Source organism: Pongo pygmaeus, chromosome 4, assembly GCF_028885625.2.
Source record: "Pongo pygmaeus isolate AG05252 chromosome 4, NHGRI_mPonPyg2-v2.0_pri, whole genome shotgun sequence".
Lineage (NCBI taxonomy): Eukaryota > Metazoa > Chordata > Mammalia > Primates > Hominidae > Pongo > Pongo pygmaeus.
This window is the reverse complement of record NC_072377.2, coordinates 80,578,570-80,602,207: the sequence shown is the minus strand read 5'-3', so window position 1 is coordinate 80,602,207 and position 23,638 is coordinate 80,578,570. Positions and strand designations below refer to the sequence as shown.

The following is a 23,638-nucleotide window of genomic DNA, read 5'->3' as shown; positions in this document are numbered from 1 at the left end:
TCACTAATCCATGCTTTAGATGAACTTCCTTTTTCCTTTCCTGACTAATGAATTAGTTGAAATGTTAGAAAATAGAACATATCATTGTGTTCTTTAAGAAATAACCCTGACTACTGAATAAAACTCATTGTAGGTAGCCAGCAACAACAACCACCAAATAGTTTTCCGTTGCTTTCAAGATGATTTGTTTGAATGAATGTAGCTATTATTTTTATTTTATTGTGGTAAGAAGAGTTAAAACACGAGATCTACTCTCTTAAAAGATATTTAAGTGCACAACACAATATTATCAACTATAGGCACAACGTTGTACAACAGATCTCTGGAACTTATTCATCTTGCATAGCTGAAACTTTATACCCATTATTAGCGATTCCCCATTTTACCCTCCTCCCAATCCCTGCAATCATCGTTCTACTGTCCTCTTCTACGAGTCTCACTATTTTAGATACCTCATGTAAGTGTAATCGTACAGTATTTGCCCTTTTGTGGCTGGCATCTTTCACTTAGCATAATGTCCTCAAGGTTCATCCATGCTGTAGTATATGACAAGGATTTCGTCTTTTCTCAGACTGAGTAATATTCCATTATATGTATATGCCACATTTTCTTTATTCATTCATCAACATTTAGGTTGTTGCCACATCTTAGCTATTGTGAATACTGGTGCAACGAACATGGGAGTACAGGTATGTCTTCAACATACTGATTTCAATTCTTTTGGAAAAATACACAGAAGTGGGCTTGCTGAATCATATTACCATTCTATTTTTATAAAAACCTTTTATTTTTTCATTATTATTTTTTTGAGATGGAGTCTTGCGCTGTTGCCCAGGCTGGAGTGCCGTGGCATGATCTTGGCTCACTGCAAGCTCCGCCTCCTGGGTCCACGCCATTCTCCTGCCTCAGCCTCCCGAGTAGCTGGGACTACAGGCACCTGCCACCACGCCAGGCTAATTTTTTTGTATTTTTAGTAGAGACGGGGTTTCACCGTGTTAGCCAGGATGGTCTCGATCTCCTGACCTCATGATCCGCCCGCCTTGGCCTCCCAAAGTGCTGAGATTACAGGCGTGAGCCACTGTGCCTGGCCTAAAAACTTTTATTTTAACTTCAGGAGTACATGTGCAGGTTTGTCACATAGGTAAACGTGCGTCATGGAGGTTTGTTGTACAGATTATTTCATCACTCAGGTATTAAGCCTAGTACCCATCAGTTATTTTTCCCGAACCTCTCCCTCCTCCCACCCTCCACCTTCCAATAGGCCCCAGTATGTGTTATTTCCCTCTATGTGTCCATGTGTTTGTTCTCATCATTTAGCTCCCACTTATAAGTGAGGACACGCAGTATTTGATTTTCTGTTCCTCTTGTCAAGGGGAATGTTAACCTTCTCTCCTTTCATACAATACTCTCTTTTAATTTTTTGAGGAAAGTCCATAATGGCTGTGCTAATTGCCATTCCGTCTAACGGTGGCCAGGGTTTCCTTTTCTCCCTGCCAGCACTTATCATCTTGTATCTTTTTGATGATAGCCATCTGAACAGTTTCGAGGTGATATCTCATCGTGGATTTGATTTGCATTTTCTTGATCTTGGTGATATTGAGCATCTTTTCATATACTGGTTGGCCATTTGTATGTGTTCTTTGGAGAAATGTCTATTCAAGTCCTTAACCCATTTTTAAAATGACTTAGTAGGTTTTTTGCTGAGTCGTAGGAGTTTCTTATATATTTTGGATATTAACCACTTATCAGATATATGGTTTGTAAGTTTTTTCTCCCATTGTGTAGGTTACCTTTGCACCCTGTTGATCATTTCCTTTGCTGTGCAGAAGCCGTTTACGTATGTATGTATTTATTTATTTATTTAGAGACAGAGTCTCACTCTGTTTCCCAGGCTGGAGTGCCGTGGCATAATCTCAGGACACTGCAACCTCCGCCTCCCAGATTCAAGCAATTCTCCTGCCTCAGCCTCCCCAGTAGCTGGGATTACAGGTGTGCACCACCACACCCAGCTAATTTTTGTATTTTTAGTAGAGACGGGGTGTCACCTTGTTGGCCATGATGGTTTTGAACTTCTGACCTCAAATGATCCACCTGCCTCAGCCTCCCAAAGTGCTGGGATTACAGATGTGAGCCACGGCTCCCGGCCTGCAGAAGCTTTTTGGTTTGATGTAGCCCCACTAGCCTATTTTTGCTTTTGTTGCCTATGCTTATGGTGTCATATCTATTAAATCATTGCCAAGACCAATGTCATGATGCTTTTTCCTGTTTTCTTCTAGGAGTTTTATAGTTTCAGGTCTTACGCTTAAGTCTTTAATCCATTTTGAGTTGATTTTTGTGTAAGATTTAAGGTAAAGTTTCAATTTTATTATTTTGCACGTGGATATCCAGTTTTCCCAACACCATTTGTTGAACAGATTATCCTTTCCCCATTGTATATTCTTGGCACCCTTGCTGAAGATGAGTTGACCATGTATGTGTGGATTTATTTCTGGCTCTCTCTTCTGCTCAATTGGTCTATATGTCTGTCTTTATGCCTGTACCATATTGTTTTAACTACTGTAGATTTGTGATATATTTTGAAATCAGGAAGTGTGGTGCCTCCTGCTTTGTTTCTTTCTCAAGATTGTTTTGGCTACATGAGGTCTTTCAGGTTTCATATGAATTTTATAATTGTTTTTCTATTTCAGTAAAAAAAGGATTTAGCTATCTTTAATGCAACTGTTTTTAATAGATAAGATTTATTTTTCATGTGTGTTTGAGATCAGGAAGGAAGAAACGAAGCACATAGCCTTTGGGGAACTAGTATAAATCAGCTTTTGAATGAAATTCTAATGTGCCAGCTATTTTCAACCCAAATGATGATCAACAGTTGGTAAAAGTTCAGACTTTTCAGGGTTGCAAGTGACTGATAACAAACCTGAGCATAAGCCAAAAGGGAAATTTTTTATCAGGACACGAAGACTTCTTCCAGAATACATGGGGGGGCCAGGACGTGGGGGATTAAAGGCAGGAGCGTGAATGCCACTCCCCAGTCTCTCTGTCTGCTAGCTGACTTTACTGACATCTGCAGTCCCTGTGCTGGTAAACAGGCCACCAACAATTCTAAGTTTTACATGTTACTGTTAGACAAATAAAAATAACATAAACTAATGTGCTTCACAAAATTGTAGGACGAGGCCCAGAGGCCAGGGGGTAGGATCTTGTCGTAACAGGACTATTCTCAATGCATCCATAGGGATAGAGAAGGGAGAAGCAGTTTTCAGAAGAAGGGATGCTAAATCCACAAAACAATAGGTTTCCGCAAAAGAGTTAAACAAAACAAAACAAAGGCCCACCTCGATTCAATGTCTTTGATTGTAAATTTTCTCACATGTGAAATGGTGATATATACTAAGAATTATTGTAGGGATCAAATACTATAATATATATAATACATAGAGAATGTATTTAAATGGTAGCTGTTATTGAATTATACCAACCATATTATATGTCTTTATCCCTAGGGTTTTACTCCTAATAATAATAGTTTTATATGAGTGCATGCCTAGGATATGTTTTTCATATTATTAAATTAGAATGAATGACTTCATATTAGAACATTAATAGACTTTAAAAGCCACAGTTAGAAAAAGAGAGAACTAAGTTAAAATATAATTACAGAACTGCATTTCAAAAGATTAGCTAGGAATGGGTCCCATTAAAGATTATGCACCATAATATAGTAGTTTTGCTGCATCAGAGAGAAGAGCTGAAATGTAGACTGTAGTGAAATTCAGAAGATTGAAGAAAGGGGGAACTGGAAGTTATAAAGCAGAAACAGAAAATAAAATAATTAGGAACTGCCCAAAAGAAGTAATATTTTGATCCCATATCAAGGATTGTTGAATGACATCATCTATTAAGGCCTAGGAACACTGGGAATAAGAAAGTGGTGATTTGGCGAGAAGGCTTTTAAAGAGTAATGATGGGAGGGAAGGGTGAGAGATTAAGTGATCTATCTACCCAGATTATCGCAGTGAGTCAGAAACAAAGTCCAGACTAAAGAGATCCCTGTGTCCAGCCGGGTAGTCAGTCCTTCACAGACAATAGCCTTGGAAACTAACCAAATGACTAGACTAGCAGCAAAAAAATGAGATGGTGCAGCCTAAAGCAAGATGCCTGCAGATGGATAACTGTGAAGGAGATTGGGGATTGTTCTTGTTTGCACAATGGCCTTTGGAATACCTCAACTCCTGAAGGGGTGGCCTGCCCCTCCACACCTGTGGGTATTTCTCGTCGGGTGGGACGAGAGACTGAGAAAAGAAATAAGACACAGAGACAAAGTATAGAGAAAGAACAGCGGGCCTAGGAGACCGGTGCTTAGCATACAGAGGACCTGCACCGGCACCAGTCTCTGGGTTTCCTCAGTATTTATTGATTACTATTTTCACTGTCTCAGCAAGAGGAATGCAGTAGGAAAGCAGGATGACAGTGGGGAGAAGGTCAGCGAGAAAACATGTGAGCAAAGGAATCTGTGTCACAAATAAGTTCAAGGGAAGGTACTATGCCTGGATGTGCATGTAGGCCAGATTTATGCTTCTCTCCACCCAAACATCTCAGTGGAGTAAAGAGTAGCAGAGCAGCATTGCTGCAAACATGTCTCGCCTCCCGCCACAGGGCGGTTTTTCTCCTATCTCAGAATAGAACAAATGTACAATCAGGTTTTATACCGAGACAGTATGTTCCCAGGGGCAGGCAGGAGACAGAGGCCTTCCTCTTATCTCAACTGCAAGAGGCCTTCCTCTTTTGCTAATCCTCCTCAGCACAGACCCTTCACGGGTGTCAGGCTGGGGGACGTTCAGGTCTTTCCCATCCCATGAGGCCATATCTCAGGCTATCACATGGGAAGAAACCTTGGACAATACCCGGCTTTCCAGGGCAGAGGTCCCTGCGGCTTTCCGCAGTGCATTGTGCCCCTGGTTTATGGAGAATGGAGAATGGCGATGACTTTTACCAAGCATACTGCCTGTAAACATTTTGTTAACAAGGCACATCCTGCACAGCCCTAGATCCCTTAAACCTTGATTCCACACAACACATGTTTCTGTGAGCTCAAGGTTGGGGCAAAGTTACAGATTAACAGCATCTCAGGGCAAAGCAATTGTTCAGAGTACAGGTCAAAATGGAGTTTCTTATGTCTTCCTTTTCTACGTAGACACAATAACAGTCTGAGCTCTCTTTCTTTTCCCTACAACTCCCTTCAGCCTTACTCTAAAATATGCCATGACTAACATCTAGCCAGTAGATCATAATGAAATGCCATTTAACATCCCTCACTGCCTGCATCAAAGGGAAAAGTACTGCCAGGTCCAGAACCGTTGGTGTGTCTGTCGTTAAGTAGTGGTGACGCATGGGCACGTAACATCAGCCTCTTCCCTGACAGCAGAGAAATGAAGTGTAAAGAGCCTCATTCCTTAGTGCCTTAGAATAGATCTAAAAGAGAAAAGTCTGCCAGCTACGTGCAGTGACAGAAGAGGATCTAAATAAGGACAGCAGAAGAGAAAACTGCAAGCTAGCCGGTGTTTAGTTATCTGTGGTGCCTCCTAACCTCACCTAGGTGGGACCTGCCAGCAGCCAGCCTGCTCTTCCTCTCTGCCAGCCTACCCCTTCCTACCCACCCTCCTTCCTTCTTTGAACAAACTCTGAACAACAGATTTAGTTGTGTACTCAGTATTTTTTATATAGCTTGAAGAGCCTTTGTCATATTTTATTCTAACTTTTAATATGTCTGTTTTCCACCTTAAATGCAAATGCCTCCAAGTTCCACCATGCATCTCACCCATCTTCCTCCAGAGCACCAGGCACACATACACCTGGCACTCCTGGGAGGTGCCCAACAGAATATTGAATAAAGGAGCTTTTATTTCCACCTAGTTACAAATTAGGGATTCATCACCACTAAAATGCTGCTGACAGCATCCGAAGATGTGGCACCCACCAGGCAATGAGAGTTCAATGGTAAAACCTCAGGAAAAGGAGGAGGTGCTGAAAGGATTCCTGGGTCGCTTCTAAAAGCCCAAGCCAGCTCTGCAGTGTGGTAGCAGCGCAAGGTGGGGAGCAAGCTGGAGGGATGGGGCCGGGATAGGGTGAGACAAGTAGGGGACTCCCAGGGACACAAAAGTTAAGGGGGTGCCAAAAAAAACTCAGTCATGATAAATAATATTATAATGCCATCTGTTATAAAACAAAAATTAGTGCAAAAATCCGTGCTGAAAAAAATGTCAAAGTTTTAAATAAATACACTGTGTCCGTGACTTTTCCTTTTGCCTCAGGCCCCATTCTGGTTTCTGCATGTGTTGGCTAATAGAATGGAAACAAAAGGACCCTGGATTGGGTGTCCCAAGTCCTGGACCCCTGGCTGGGAGCATGGGGTCATTCTCCTCATCTCTAAGGTGAAGGACGTGGGAGTAACCATCAGAATCACTGCAGGAGACAGATGCTGTCTCAAATTGGGTAATTTGAGGAGTTGAATAAAAGGACTGTTTGCAAAGGTGTGGGCAGTGGCAGGAAAAATGCAAGAAAGCATGCAGTGTCCCAGGACCAAGAGCAGAGAGGAGCTGTCACTCAGCCTCCTGGGCACAGAACGGGTAGGAGGGCACAGACAGGAACAGGAGGGGCAAAGGAAGACATCCAGCCCTGGAGCTATCAGGTCTCTAAGGTCCTGCCATGGTTTTAAAACTTGTCTGCAAATTCTTTGACACTCTACTCACAAAAAGGTAGAGGCTAATTCTCTTTCCATGTGACCTCTTAGGCTAAGTTAAAAAGAAAAAGCAAAATGCCTTCAGCCTGGAGTTTTCTCTCTCGTGCGATATGTGCCTTTGGTACCCTGAGCCCCCATGAAAGAAGTCCAGCTACCAGGAAGCCACTGCTGGAGAGGTCACATGGAGAGACCACATACAGGGAGATGCCCTGGAGCCCTAGCTGTTTCAGTCCTCAAATGTTTGATCATCACAGTCTGGGTACCAGATGTGTGAGTAAAGAAGCCCTAGAGGTGACCCGGTTCCAGCCACCATCTGACTGCACCATCATGAGAGAACCCAAGACACAACCACCCCACTGTGGCACATGTATACATATGTAACAAACCTGCACATCGTGCACATGTACCCTAAAACTTAAAGTATAATAATAAAAAAAAGAACCACCCCACTGAATACTTCGCAATATCTAACCCATAGGAACCACGAGAGATAATAAATGACTGTTGTTTTAAGCCACTAAGTTTTGGAGTGATGCATTATTCCGGAATAGATAACTAATACAGGCCCTTTCCATTTCTAATTTTCTACGTTCTCTGGGGCTCTGAACTAGGGAGTCCCCAAGTGCTCCAGCTGTATGACAACCTTTGTCTGTGAAACCCTTGAGCTGAATCACCATCTGTGAGGCATAGTCTTGGGCCCAGATGGCTATTTCTAAACTGAATCAACATCTGTAAAAACAAGCTGACTGGTGCCAAGCTCAACTTGTGGGGGCATAGGAAGTGGCTGAAGAGCTGACACTAAACACCCCAGTGTCTCAGCCCTGGTGTCTCACCAGCTGGTGTTGGAATTATGTATGAAAGGTCAATAAACCCTGCTCCTTTTTCAATGCTGACATTTTAACATTTCTGATCATTACTACTGTGCAAACAAACAAGGTTCCTCTAAGTCATTTAGGGGAAGACAGTCATTTAATGTTAAAGAAATAGATGTTTTAGCTTTTTTTTTTTTTTTTTTTTTGGCAAATATAATAGCTATACTGGGCTGGGTATGGTGGCTCATGCCTGTAATCCCAGCACTTTGAGAGGCCAAGGCAGGTGGATCACCTGAGTTCAGGAGTTCGAGACCAGACTGGCCAACATGGTGAAACCCCGTCTCTACTAAAAATACAAAAATTAGCCAGGCATGGTGGCAGGCGCCTATAGTTCCAGCAACTCGGGAGGCTGAGGCAGAATAATTGCTTGAACTCGGGAGGCGGTTGCAGTGAGCAAAGATCGCACCACTGCACTTCAGCCTAGGCAACAAAGCAAGAATCTGTCTAAAAAATAATAATAATAAAATAATAATAGTTATATGGTAGGTCCCATTCATGTTTTTAAATATCATGGTATAAAACTCACCAGAACACTGAATACTTTTAGAGTTAAAAAGTAAACATCCAGAACCAACTGAAAGTGCTCTCAATGGCCAAAAATGGAACAATCTGAGCAACAAAATAAAGTAACATTGGATTATAAACCAGTGAATAAAATAAATTTCTACAAATCCATACTAATATAAATGATTGAATAAATTAATAAATGGGGAGAAGAGACAAGTCTCCTGCCCAGAAGAATCCCAAATAATTTATCTTGATTCTCTGCTATCAAGGGGGGGAGCATAACTCCCCACTCCTTAAAAGTGCACTTCACATAGTGACTTCCCTCCAAAGAGGATAGCATGAGAAGGGGGAAGGGAGGGATGGAGTGGGTGGGGCGTAACTCTACAGTGGAGAAGCCTGACAAACACCGTCTCAATCCCAGTCAACATCAACAGTGATGAATCACATTGGTAGTATCTACCCTTGTGTACTAGTCTGTTCTCTCGCTGCTAATAAGTACATACCCAAGACTGGGTCATTTACAAAGAAAAAGAGGTTTAATGGACTCAAAGTTTTATATGGCTAGGGAGGCCTCACAATCATGGCAGAAAGTGAAGGGGGAGCAAAGGCACCTCTTACATGGCAGCAGGCAAGAGAGCATGTGTAGGGGAACCGCCCTTTATAAAACCCTCAGATCTCATGAGACTTATTCACTATCACAAGAACAGCATGGGAAAAACTCACCCCATGATTCAATTACCTCCCGCCGGGTCCCTCCCAGGGCATGTGGGGATTATGGGGGTGACAATTCAAGATGAGATTTGGGTGGGGACACAGAAAACCATATCACTTTGACATTGTAAAAGGAAAACAAAAATCTTGGCACCCCAATTCACTATGCCAAAAGGAAAAAAATTAAGCTGAAAGTTGAGTCATGCAAGAAACTGTCTTTCCTTTTGTTCTTGCATATACAGCCTGCAGAATGGTGAGCCAATTAAACCTCTTTTCTTTACAGATTACCCAGTCTCAGATATTTCTTTATAGCAATGCAAGAACTGTATTAGTCAGGGTTCTCCAGAGAACCCTGGAGAATGGACTAATACACACCCATAACCCAATCTAATCATGAGTAAAACAGACAAATTCCAACAGAGGGGCATCCTGACCAGTACATCTCAAAATTGTCAAGATCATCAAAAACAAGAAAAGTCTGAGCAACTATCCTAGTCAAGGGGAACCTAAGGAGACATGACCAGCAAATGTAATGGAGTATCTTAGGTGGAATCCTGGACCAGAAAAAAGAACATTTGGTAGAAACTAAAGAAATCTGAATAAACTATGGACTCTAGTTAATACTATTACATAGAGATTGGTTCATGAGGCCGGGCATGGTGGCTCACGCCTGTAATCTCAACAGTTTGGGAGGCCGTGGTGGGTGGATCACTTGAGGTCAGGAGTTCAAGATCAGCCTGGCCAACATGGTGAAACCCCTTCTCTACTAAAAATACAAACATTAGCCAGGCGTGGTGGCAGACACCTGTAATCCCAGCTACTCAGGAGGCTGAGGCAAGAGAATCACTTGAACCCGGAAGGTGGAGGTTGCAGTCAGTTGAGATCGTGCCGCTGCACTCCAGCCTGGGTGACAAAGCAAGGCTCCATCTCAAAAAAAAAAAAAAAAAAAATGCCACTTAATTCCATTCACCTATGGTTATTCCCTGCATTTTCCTCGGCTTCCTTTGTTCCGGCTCCCACCTCCACCAGGCTGCAAAACCTTCTCTCAGTTAGGTTACTCCTAATTTTTACATCTACTGATCACTTTCTTTGTTCCTTGACGTCTCTGCATTTTTTGACAGTTTCTCTTTTTGGAATTTATTCCTTTGGTTTTAGGTAAATTTGATTTTTTTTTTTTTTCCCAAGATGGAGTCTTGCTCTGTTGCCAGGCTAGAGTGCAGTGGTGTGATCTCGGCTCACTGCAACCTCCGCCTCCTGGGCTCAAGTGATTCTCCTGCCTCAGCCTCCCGAGTAGCTGGGACTACAGGCGTGTGCCACCATGCCCAGCTAATTCTTGTATTTTTAGTAGAGATGGGGTTTCACCATGTTGGTCAGAATGGTCTCTATCTCTTGACCTCGTGATCCGCCCACCTCAGCTTCCCAAAGCCACCACGCCTGGCCCCGTAAACCTGATTTTTTAAAGGAGTCAAGACGTGCCAATTTTAAAAACATTGAAAAAATGAATTAGGCTGGGTGTGGCGGCTCGCGCCTGTAATCCCAGCACTTGGGAGGCTGAGACAAGTGGATCACCTGAGGTCAGGAGTTCGAGACCAGCCTGGCCAACATTGTGTAACCTGGTCTCTAGTAAAAATACAAAAATTAGCTGGGTGTGGTGGTATGTGCCTGTAATCCCAGCTACTCAGGAGGCTGAGGCAGGAGAATCGCTTGAACTCAGGAGGCAGAGGTTGCAGTGAGCCAAGATCGCACCATTGCACTCCAACCTGGGCAACAAGAGCAAAAACTCCATTTAAAAAAAAAAAAAAAAGTTAAACACCAATTTTGTTTCATATTATTTCACCCTTTATATGATATATAAAATTTGCAGCCCCAGGCCGGGAGCAGTGGCTCATGCCTGTAATCCCAGCACTTTGGAAGGCTGAGGCAGGCGAATCACGAGGTCAGGAGATCGAGACCATCCTGGCCAACACAGTGAAACCCCATCTCTACTAAAAGTACAAAAAATTAGCCGGGCGTGGTGGTGGGCGCCTGTAGTCCCAGCTACTCGGGAGGCTGAGGCAGGAGAATGGCGTGAACCCGGGAGGCGGAGCTTGCAGTGAGCCGAGATCACGCCACCGCACTCCAGCCTGGGCGACAGAGCAAGATTCTGCCCCAAAAAAAAAAAAAAATTTGCAGCCCCAAACTTAATAGTTGATTGTATTTACATCTTAGACAGTGCAAGAGCAGAGCAGTCAAAGAATAATAGTGCCAAGGTTTTTTTCTTTTCAAAATCTATTTTTTCTCTAATCTGAAAATATGATCCTAAAGAAATATATCATTTGTAATTGTCTGGGGTGGGGAGTGGTCAATAATAGGTGGTCCTTAAAGTTACTGGCCATGTCATAGGGAGGCAGTGAGATATGAAGACAGGGATGCATATTTCAAAATGTCAGGTTTAGGTTTAGAATTTTTTTTGCATGATGAGCAAATAAAGGGATAGAGGCACATTCTATTAGTTTGAAAACGTGGGGCCCTGGAACAACTTGATATCTGTATGGGAAAAAAACATGATCTCTACTTCACACCATACATAAAAATTAATTTGAGATGGGTCACACATATAGACATGAAAATTAAAACTATAAAATATGTAGAAGGAAACATAGGGGAATACCTTTGCAATGTTGGGACAGGTAAAATTTCCTAGGTTACAGAAAGCACTAACCATTAAAAAACTAATAAATTAAACTTCATTAACATTAAACATTTCTGTTCATCAGAAGACACTGTGGGGGCTCAGAAAGTGATGCCCCAAGTGAAGGCTTCAGAAGCAGCCTCAAAAGCAAAGTTCCTCTGACTCTCTCCTGCCTTCCTGTCTTTCACCTCACATTCTTCTTCAAGACAAGCCACAGAAACTAGAATTTCTCTTCTGCAAAGTGGTTCATAAAAACCAGAACCCCAAAAATCCCCAAAGCCAGCCATAAAACAAAATACTACTCTAACCTTCCCCTGCCTTTTTGAGTAAAAACTGGACATAAAGAAATTCTCTTACCTACTTTGTTTGATTGTAGGTCATGGAACTACCTTTCCACAAAGGGTCTGGCCCATACCCAGGAGGAAAGAGTGAGGCCAAGAAGAATCTGAATAGACAGGCATTGATGGATTCCCCTGTCTGTCTATTCCCATTAGGTCATATCTTTTTGACCAATCTCATTTCTTTTTTTGTTTGTTTGTTTTTTGTTTTTTGAGACAGAGTCTCATACTGTTGCCCAGGTTGGAGTGCAGTGGCGCGATCTCGGCTCACTGCAACCTCTGCCTCCTGGGTTCAAGCTCTTGCCTCAGCCTCTCGAATAGCTGGAATTACAGGCATGCGCCACCATTCATGACTAATTTTTGTATTTTTAGTAGAGACAGGATTTCACCATGTTGGCCCAGCTGGTCTCGAACTCTTGACCTCTATAAAGTTCTAGAAAAGAAAAAGGGAATGAAAGAGCAGCAGAAACATAATAGGGATGAAAAGAAGAAAGGGAGAAAAAATCACGCAGAAAGGAAGAGGTCTTAGGTTGCCTACTTTTTTTTTTTTTTTTTTTTTTTTTTGAGACAGGGTCTTGCATTGTTGCCCAGGCTGGAGTGCAGTTGCGCAATCATGGCTTACTGCAGCATTGACCTCCTGGGCTCAAGCAACCCTCCTGTCTCAGCCTCCTGAGTAGCTGGGACTACAGGTGTGTACCACCACATCCAGCTATTTTTTTATGGTAGAGACAAGGTCTCACTATGTTGCCCAGGCAGATCTCAAACTCCTGGGCTGAAGCGATCTGCTCACCTCTACCTGCCAAAGTGCTGGGATTATAGGCATGAGCCACTGCGCCTGGCCTACCAACATTTTGTGAATTGTAAAATATATAATATGTAGGGAAGAATATATAAAATGCACATCTAAAATTTAAATAAGAATAATAAAATGTATTATTATACTATCTGTATTCCTATCACTCTAGTTCTTTAAAAAAAATCAAACATTACCAGGGTATTATCCCATTTGCAACCCCTTCCTCCTCATTACATAGGGCAAGAGTATTCATTCCCCTGCTTTTTTTTTCTTTTGGTTATATCGCCTACATGTGTGTCCCTAAGTGATATGTTGCTTAATTTTGCAATCTTGAGGGGCAAGCATAAATTTAGCCTTTATGAAGAAGCCATTTCCAATAACTTATCTGGAAGGGTCAGAGTCTGGCTGTTGGTATCCTGGACCTGAGTGGAAAGGTCAGGGAGGGCTCTGCAGCTGGGATTTGATGAGCATAAAATCACTTATTCTTTCTGTTTTGTGTATGACGATCAGACTTCCAACTGTGTCTAGTGTCCATAATACAGAGAATAAGCTTTCATACTCCTGTTGGGTGAAGGATGAGGGGCTCAAGGGCTGAGGAATGATGAAGGAGAGACCCTCTCTTGAGATCTCGCAGCTTCTCAGACAACCTTTCCCAGTGCTCCTTCTTTCAGTGCCCTTGCCTCTTCCCTCTTCCCATCTCCATCCCCAGTGGCAATCCCAGACAGGATTATGCAGCCTAAAGCAGCTTGGTTCATTTACCCACTGCGGCCTTGAGGTTAGGCTTTTGCGAGCCTACCAAACCATTTTCCAAAATGTTTCCAGCTTCCAAAACATTCTTGCTGTTGTTTCCTTCGTGATTGTGTGTGTGTGTTTGTGTGTGTGTGTGTGTGTGTGTGTGTGTGTAGGAACTTTAATGGAGTTTTGGGAGAGAGTAAAATTGGATACTGATTCAATCTTCCATCCTCACTTCACAAATTTTTTTTTATTGACTTTTTTCTCTATTACACCAAAAAATTATATGTTCATGGTTTTAAAAAAATGTTTAAAATATAAATAAAAAAGAAAAACCATAAATCAGCCTTAATCCTACCATGTAGATATAACCATGGTTAATGTTTTGATATTTATCCTTTCAGATATGTACATAATTTTTCTTATAAAAATAAGCTTATAGTGCACATACTAATTTGCAATATAATCTCATTTTTATTGTTATTTTTCACAGATGCAATATGATTTCTTCATGTCACATATCACAAACATGTTTTTATGTCATTAAATATACTTTTTCCATGTCATTTAAATGGGCACACAGCATTTTACTGGCATATGATATTATTTTATTTTATCAATTCCCTATTGATAAACATTTCTATTGTTTCTAATAGAGTAATTTACTATTGTAATCAAACTGACATATAATTTAAAAGTCATTATTTTGGCCAGGCACGGTGGCTCACGCCTGTAATCCCAGTACTTGGGGACGCTGAGGCGGGCAGATCACCTGAGATCAGGAGTTCGAGACCATCCTGGCCAACATGGTGAAACCCCATCTCTACTAAAAATACAAAAATTAGCCAGGTGTGGTGGTGTGCACCTGTATTCCCAGCTACTTGGGAGGCTGAGGCAGGAAAATCGCTTGAACTTGGGAGGCAGAGGTTGCAGTGAGCCGAGATCATGCCATTGCACTCCAGCCTGGGTGACAACTGGTGACAAGAGTGAAACTCCATCGCAAAAAAAAAAAAAAGTCATTATTTTGAGTCTTTAGACTTAAAGCTAAAGGCTTAAGCCAATGAATTCTCAAAGGTGATATCCTCTGAGTCTAGATTCAAGGATAAATCAACAGACCAGGGGGAAGGCAGTACCACATCTAGTATCAGAGGCACGTTAGATCAATTACTTTTCATAAAATTTTGAACACTGTGAATCAGATATGTTCCCCGATATTCACTCAGTGCCTTCCTTTCCATTTAGAGGAGAGATGGAAAGAAAAGGAATAGAAACATGAGGCCAGACTGAGCAAAGTGGTTGCTTACTTTATGATGCTAAGATGGTGGATTTTAGATTGCATTTCATAGCACACTATTCCTGTCTGTGAAGACCTTTGGGTATTCTGAGATCGAGAAAGGTCAAATTAATCTCAATGATGTGTCAAATTAGTAATCATATTAATTCCATATTGTCACCTGCTCTTTGGCAGGTTTGATAAACCACGTGTTAAATCGATTATGCAAATAATTTTAGCTAACTTAAAACATCTGTTCCACACATCACCAGATTTCAAGGTGAAAGTCTTCCTGAAGGTGAGTTTTTAGTCCCACATTAAATATGACATGTATTTTGGCTACGTTGTGCATTGGTTTGCCAGCATCACAATTCACCATTTGTGTCTTTCTTTTCTTATGCCAGACATTGAGATGCTACATTTTGGCAGCATTTGACGAAAAGCTAGTTTGTTTTTCATACATAATACATATTGACATAAACCGTAAAATTTGGAATGAAAAATATGGCATGACTATAAGAGATGTATCTTTTCACTTCATGAAAGGATGAGTCATGGGGCCACAAAGGGCAAATAGGGTGGACATGCTGGAAATCACTCCAGGAGACCCCAACAAAATATATAGGCATTTGACAACTCCTAGAGTCTTATTGTCTTAGTCTGTGTTGCTATAACAAAATACCACACACTGGGTAATTTATAAACAATAGAAACTTAAATTCTCACTGTTCCAAAGTCTGGGAAGTCCAAGATCAAGACACCAGCAGATTTAGTGTCAGGTGAGGGCTGCTCTCTGCTTCCATGATGGTTCCCATTGCTGCATCCTCTGAAGGGGAGGAACACTGTGTCCTCACATGGTGGAAGAGACAAAAGAACAAGAGAATGCTCCCTTCCACCTTCTGCCCTTTTATAAGGGTGCTAATCCCATTTATGAGGGTGGAGCCCACATGATTTAGTCACCTCCCAAGGGCCACACCTCTTAATACTGTTGCTTTGGGGATTAGGCTTCAACATGAATTTTGGAGGGGACACTATTAGTCAAACCATAGCACTTGTCTACTCATTTCTCCTTTTCCATGAGATCACTTGGCCTTGAGTTTGTAACTATGTCTTCATTTTCTCTGCCGCCATCTTTCCTTAGTTGCGTTTTCAATAGAGAAGAATGAAGTAATTCACAAACTTTAGTTTTGCATAAGAATCAACTGGAGAATATGTTAAAAGTACAAGGATTATCGTTTAGTAGGATTATCTTAGTAGGGTGGAGCCCAGAAATCTGTGTTTTTTAAGCACTCATGGTCATTCTGATTTAGTGGTCTGTGGTCTGCATTGGGAGAAACACTTGGTAGAGGATGATTAAGAGCATGGACCTTGGAGTGTGACATCCCTGGATTTGAATTCTTCCTCTATCACTAATTCTTCTGTGGTCCGGGGCAAGTTATTTAATGTAAGTCTCAGTTTCCTAGCCTATATAATGGGATACTACAACACGGATGAAACTTGAAAACACTATGCTAAATGAAATAAGCCAGAAATATATGATTCCACTTATATGCAGTACCTGTAACAGGCAAATTCATAGAGACAAAGTAGACTAGTGGCTACCAGGTGGTTGGGGGAAGAAGGAATAGGAAGTTTTTGTTTGATGGGTACAAAGCTTTTGTTTGGGATGGTGAAAAAGTTCTGGAAATGGGTAGTGGTGATTGTCCCACAGCATTGTGAATATACTTAATACTGAATTGTACACTTAAAATTTTGGTAAAATTTTGTTATGTATATCTTACCACAGTCAAATGAAAGGTGTGGCCATGAAGAAATGAGAATCAATTTTCAAGTTGTATTCTTAAAAATAGGAACAATAATTCTTGTACCCTATGGTTGTTGTGAATATTGAGTGAGATAGTATATGAAAAGTGTTTACTTAGTACAGGGCCTGATATGTAACAAATGCTCCGGGGATGGTAGGTAACTACCACCCAGTAACAGGCGACAGCTCCTTCTGGTATTCAGCAGCATGTCACGGGCCGTTCTGAGCAGGTGAGTGGTTATGTCAACCAGGTCAGAGACTGCTCAGCTCTCTAGGGTACATTCACACTGTTTGAGGTGATTCCTCCACCCGCTGGGTCCCAATTCTAGAACTCCTCTCGAAGAGGCCGTCTCACCCCACAGGATTCTTCCCTGTTCCACTGTACTGACAGAGGAGACACCACTGGAACAACATTTTTCTCTCCATGCTGTCCCTTGACGGAGGCGAGAACTCCATCCAGCAACACAGTAGAGAATAGGAGATGGGAAGCCTCATCCGGGCACTCCGCCTGGCTTCTCCAAAGCTCTGAATCCCCCACCACCTGATACCCCTTCCTCTTTCTCTCTCCTTTGAATCCTCTCAATTTTATACCAAACTTGGAATACTGTGGACTCTAAAACTTTATCCTTAAACATCCTTTTGAAAATAACTCCCACAGTTGCAAATAGTGAGAATTGAGATTATGACAGTAAGTTAAATTTAATTACAAAAGTACCTCTTTGTTTTCCCTTGGATTTATTTTAGCATTGATGAAGCGAATATAATTTTGATTTTAATTAGTTTCAGCTCCCACTGGTACTAAGCTGCTTTGTTTAGGTGTTAAATGTTACAGAGTCATTAAAGGCTTTTCTTACACTTTTTTAATCTTTCTTCCCAAATCCCATCAGAAAAAAAATGTCTAGTTTTATTTTGTTTTTATTTTTAAAGTGTTGATGAATAAATACATGAATTTTCTTTGTAAAAGGTAATGAGGAAGTCATTCATCTGTGGATGGGAAGGGGTCGGCCACTCAGTGGGAGACATCTTCCTAACTGGAGTTTCAAAAATGGTCTTCACAGCCAGGCACAGTGGATCACACCTGTAATCCCAGCACTTTGGGAGGCCGAGGTGGGTGGATCACTTGAGGCCAAGAGTTCGAGACCAGCCTGGCCAACATGATGAAAACCCGTCTCTACTAGAAACACGAAAATAAGCTGGGTGTGGTAACGGGTGTCTGTAATCCCCGCTACTTGGGAGGCTGAGGCAGGAGAATTGCTTGAACCTGGGAGGCTGAGACTGCAGTGAGCTGAGATCATACCACTGCACTCCAGCCTGAGCAACAGAGTGAGAGACCCTGTCTCAAAAAGAAAAAAAGTCTTCACTTCGGTCTCATCGTGAGAAAGGCATAAAAATCTTGTGCTGTTGAAAGCCTAGGAGAAAGCTCTGCAAAATGCTTATTTTCCAACTTAACCAAATTATATTATTTAGGTTGTGCCTATAAGACATCAAAATAACTTGTCAGTCCTGTGCAAAAACCAGACAAGCAACAGCAACAAATCTCCTATCTTTTCACTGGGGAGAAAAACAAGAATTTAAATGCTTGAGTTTACAACCTATGATTTTGAAAGATGCAGACACAACACAAGTGACCTTTGAAAATAACTGACATCTTATGGAAAGATATATTGGAAAGTTTTTGTTATAAATTATGTATATAAATAATAATCCATGTTAGAAAAATCAGCACTAGTGGTCAATGAAAAAAGATAAAATAACATAATTTTACCATCCAGAGATAACTACCATTATGGATGTTACCCCTACTATGTTCCTCTGTCTCTCCTATGTGTGTGTGAATGTGTGTATATGCACATCCTGGTGTCAAATTTTACACACTAAGACTTATGTGTGCACAAAAAAAAGGAAGAATAAAAAAAACCCAAATGTTCTTTCTTTCCTGTAAGTGATCTCATCTTGTTCTTAAGATTGCAGCTTACTTCTGGATATTAGACTCCCACAGTCAGTGGCCTCCTAATGCAACCTTAATGTTCTCAGATTCGCTATCCATCTGGTCTTTTCTGTAGCACTTCTCCATCCCCACCAAGATTCAACCACGCTATGGGGCTGAAGGTAAGGACACCTCCTATTATGGACTGAATGTCTGTGCCCCTCCCCACTAATTCACAGGCTGGAGCCCTAATCCTCCATGTGATAGTGTTTGGAGATGTGACCTTTGGAAGGTAATTAGGTTTAGATGAGGTCATGAGTGTGGGGACCTCATGATGAGATTATTGTCCTCAAATAAGAAGAGAAAGAGGAGCCAGTCATGGTGGCTCACGACTGTAATCCCAACACTTTGGGAGGCTGAAGTGAGTTGATTGCTTGAGCTCAGGAGTTCAAGACCAGCCTGGGCAACATAGCGAAACCCTGTCTCTACAAAAAAGTTTTTTTAAAAAAATTAGCCAGGCATGGTGGCACACCCCCATAGTCCCAGCTACTCGGGAGGCTGAGGCGGACGGGTCACCTGAGCCCAGGGAAGTTGAGGTAGCAGTGAGCTGTGATTGTGCCACTGCACTCCAACCCCCAACAACCAAGTGAGACCCTGTCTTAAAAAAGAAAAAAAAAAAGGAACAAAGAAAAGGAAAAAGAAAGAGAGACTAGAGCTCCTTCTCCCTGCTCACCCACCTACAAGCCAGGAAGAATACCTGTTCCACACCCCACTGCCCCCACTCCTTCAGGCAAAAAAGCTGTTAACTTTGCCGACCCCATTCTAGCTCTCATAGGCTGCTCTCGAATTGATTTAGGTGTCCATTTCCACAAAACCTCTGCCAAGCTGGAGTTTTAAAATATCTCCTCCAATGGACTCCTACACAATTTCCCAGATGGGTAATATTCCAGGAAATCATAGGGCCTCAAACACCCTTCTTCTCCTTGGATACCCGCTTTACCCTACACTTCAGACATAATGGTCAGTTCCTCAAAAACATCAGTGCTGAGTCAAGCCCAGTGATCAATAGAACAGAGTTCAGTGGTATTAAATAGAATTATGACCTAAAAGTAAAATTAAAGCAGCCCCAGCTGACAAGCTAACGGAATTTTCAGAGTCAAGTGATTGCATCTTTTCTAAGGTATCGAGCTGCAGAACTTCTTGCTGAGGATTGAATAGAAGGGTTTGGTCCAATCACCTACTGCCCTAAGCAACCAAACCTTAGGCTTTGTGGTCCTGAAACCCACATTGTGAGATGTGTGCCTCTTTACCATGGAAATTAAATAAGATTGAATTTTTATGTACTTGAGACCTAAGTTCAGTCCTGGTTCTATTGTGTTCCTAGGGACCTTGGGTGTGTCATTTCTGTGCACCTGTTTTTCTTTTTGGTACAATTTGGATGTGCAATCATCATGTTGCCAGACCTGCCCAAGCTCAGTAGAGCGATCCCAGCTATTTCTCTGGAGATGCTGTCAGAGTCTGAGAATCTGTATCTAACATGCATCACAGATAGTTCTGTAGCACAGAAGAATTTAGGAAACACTGAATTTGGAAATCCCTGGCTGTTTTCTAGCCTTCAGATTTCTTTGTTTTAAAGATTTAAAGATGAAAAACTACTCTTGGTGGCAATAGAAGATATCTTCGCTGCAAACACCTCACCATGTTGTAGGAAAATCAGACCAGCAGCTGCAACAGTAGAATTTTAGGATGCCGATGCACAAGAAGTTTTTATTAACGTTCTCCTCTTCACATGAAGGTCTACAAATCTCTTGTGCACATGCCTGTCTCCTTTCCTTTTACCTGTTTCTGTTAGCTCCTATTAATTGAGCCTCTTTCCTTTTGTGGAAGTGGGTTGGGATCTCAGATCAATTGAACAATGTGTCCCTGCAGGTTGGGTTTTTGGTATGGTAAATAACACCCATCAACCAGCTATTGGTCATTTGGATACTGTTGGTGACCATTCCATCCAAACATTGCACCTGTTTTGCAATGCATAGTTTAGCCTGGTTCTACCATTCACTCTGATTCACAGGCTGCATATAATAACATTCAGCCTCTGCTTGGTTTCTGACACACTCAGGTTAACCATAATGACCCCAGCTTCCATTTCATGTCACCTCTTGGTGTACAGACCCAAAATACTGAGTTCTATTGGAACAACTGTAAAGCAAAGTGCAAGACCATAAGAGGATATTGTCATGCCCTTATGTTTGGCCAAATTTGTCTGGCACAATCAATTTGGAAAAAATGCTTTTAATTCCCTTTTACTGCATGTATCAGGACAATTTTCTGTTAACTAATAGGATATTTCATTTTACTGCATATATCTGAGAGACAAATTGTTCAACTGGTCCAGCAACTCTTTCCCTGAATTAGTAATGGAGTTCCCAGATGAAGTGGACATATACAAATCAAAGCCTCATTTGCAAACTTTTCTCGGAAAACAAAAAAGGTGCAATATGCATCTATCTTCACCCTTCTCTCTGCCATGTAAAAATCCAGGCTGATTATATAACTCAAAGACCAAACCTCTTCCTATGTTTTTCCATGTGTTGGGTGCATTATCCAACGAGGACCTGTAATTTTCTCTCTGCCACATCCATCATTAAGGTTAACTGTTAGGTTTCTCCTACTGTGACTCAGATTCTAATACTGAAGGTAACTCAAGAGTTAGCCAAATAGCCAGGCACAGAGGCTCATGCCTATAATCCCAGCACTTTGGGAGGCCTAGGGCGGAGGATCACTTGAGAGCCCAGGAGTTCGAGACCAGCCTAGGCAACATAGTGAGACCTTGTCTCTACAAAAAATGTTTAAAAATTAGCTGGGCATGGTGGCACACCTCGGCAGTCCCAGCTGCTCAGGAGGCTGAGGTGGGGGAATTGCTTGAGCCCAGGAGTCTGAGGCTGTAATGTGCCGTGATTGTGCGCTGCACTCCAGCTTGGGCGACAGAGTGAGACCCGATCTCTAAAACGAAAATAAAAACAAAAAGAGACAGCCAAATAGTCAACTTCTACCCCAGTAAGTGACACTGGGAATTTTCAGAGGATTAAAGAGTCCCATCTGGATATGAAAAGACCTTCTGTTTTTTACTGAGCCTGAGCTGCTTCTGTCTTCAACTAATCTTCTATCATTTTAAGGGGAGATGGAATCTGTGTGGCTTTGATATTTTGCTACTTTCTGTACCATAATGCAAAAAGAAAGCAGCAGCTTAAGTAGCTTCACCTTCCCAGCTCACCCCTGCTCCATACAAGCCTTTTTTATTATATAAAATATGCCATGAGGGACAAAGGCTTCTCACTCCCACCCTAAACATGCATTATCTAATTTTCAAAATGTCTGTGAAGCCACAAGCACAATGGCACTTACATTTGATTCTACCAAGCAAAAGATTATTCAGGAAGCAATCAAATTATAAAATTTCAGGCATCTTTTTGCAGCTTATATGTTCAGGTCCTCTGCGTTGGGGAGATTATTGATGGCCCTGTTATGGTCCTTGTTTCCCTTGCAAGTGGAGGACCAAAAAGCTGTAATTTATAAAGTTCTCCATTGTGTAAAAATGATAGTGAACTAGACCCTTTGTTTCAAAACAAAGGAGGCAGTTCTGACTCGGGTGCTCCTAAAGGATACGTGAAATCCATATAGATGGTGAGGACATGGGAGGTATTCTTGCCCATGTGTCTTTCAATACCTGTGTAATGCCAGCACATGCCCCACCCAAAACCCCACGTCCTCAGAGCAGAGTCTAGGCCTGTGGACGGGGAAGAGCACACACACAGATGGGCTTAGAGTCAGCTGGGCTTCAGCTTGAACCTGGTTTTCCACGTATTTGCTACAGGATCCTGGGAAATTTGCTCAACCATTTTGAGCCTTGGTTTCCTTATCTACGAAATGAGGATACTAACCTTTCCCCATAGGCTTGTTGAGAAGTCTCCGTGTCATAACACGGGTAAAACATGGGAATGAGGCTGGACCTAAATGAATGTTAGTCTTCCCCCTCCTAACTCTCCTCTTTCTACAACTGTTGTTCATAAGCTGAAATTTAATTCCTTATCTTATTTCTTCTTTCATCAAAACGCCCTTTGAGTTTTCTTTTAAAATTTCCTGACAGCTTTCCTCAGGGGCCTAAGCCACTATTGGAAGGGTCTTTAACTTCTCCTGGCCATTGAGGTGAATGATTTTTGCAACCCAGACTGGTTGTGGCTGAGTAGTGGTGGAAGCCTAACCAGTTACCAGGAAGGGATTTAAATACCAAGAAAATGGGTCAGCTTGACATTTTGAGGGTTGGAACATCTGAATGGAGATGAGAAAGATGAAGGACCGGCTATATGAGGATCTGGGGCAGAGGGAGAGCACAATTTGGCGTCTTCCACTGACACCTGGAACCTCAGAAAGGGGCCAGTGGACTGGAGCTTGGGGGAACATGGTATGAGTTGAAGGTGGAGAGATAGGGCCAGATGCTGAGGGCATCAAAGCATAGGTCAGTGTGAGGCACTTGGGCTTTAGAATCCCTCTCCCCCAGAGGACAGGAAGGACCTGAGGTATTCAAACCTGACTTGTTTTAGGGCCTCCCTGAACAACAATTATTTCCACACTTCACTTTTTGTGGGTCAGTGTCTTTGCTTTGGGTTTTGATGTCTTACGTTACTACTATTAGCGTAAGGAGGAAGTAGCAGGAACATCTTACAATCATGCACAGGAGAAAGAATCACAGACTGAATTGGGAATTGCCCTAACCATTGAATGTTAAAGACATTGTCTTAAGAGATGAAGAGTTCATAACAAAACATCCAGACGAAAAAGAAGGAAATTAAAGACAGGAAGCTGGGGGAGACAATACCTAATCCTTGTGTTTATACAGATGTTTCTAAGGAAATAAAGCATGATTCAGATGGTTTGCAACTCTTCAGGGGGAATCTTTTCCTTTCTATTTTGCAAAGCTGATTCTACTGCTGCAAGCTGGAAACTGTCAATTCCTGAGAAGAGAATTTTAATCTGGGCTTCACGAGCCTGTTCTTTCTCCAGATCCCCTCTTTGCTTTCTCATCTTTCTGTTGTTCTAAAACCTGCTTGGTTCTTTTCCTGTCTTGGGCATTTAGCCTTTCTCTCAGGTCTGGGCCTTAAGCTTTATGCTTCGTTTTCTCTGGAGCTCCCTCCCCTGCTCCACAGCTCCTAACCAGGCTCTATAGGACTTTCTTGCAAATTTCACAGCAGCTCCTGAGGAGCAGCCAGT

At 42.0% G+C, this 23,638-nt stretch overlaps 1 pseudogene; it reads right to left on the bottom strand.

Annotated features, from left to right (window-relative positions):
• Window positions 1–1,326: 1,326 nt before the first annotated feature.
• On the bottom strand, window positions 1,327–1,406 carry LOC129037727 (U6atac minor spliceosomal RNA; annotated as a pseudogene).
• Window positions 1,407–23,638: the final 22,232 nt, after the last annotated feature.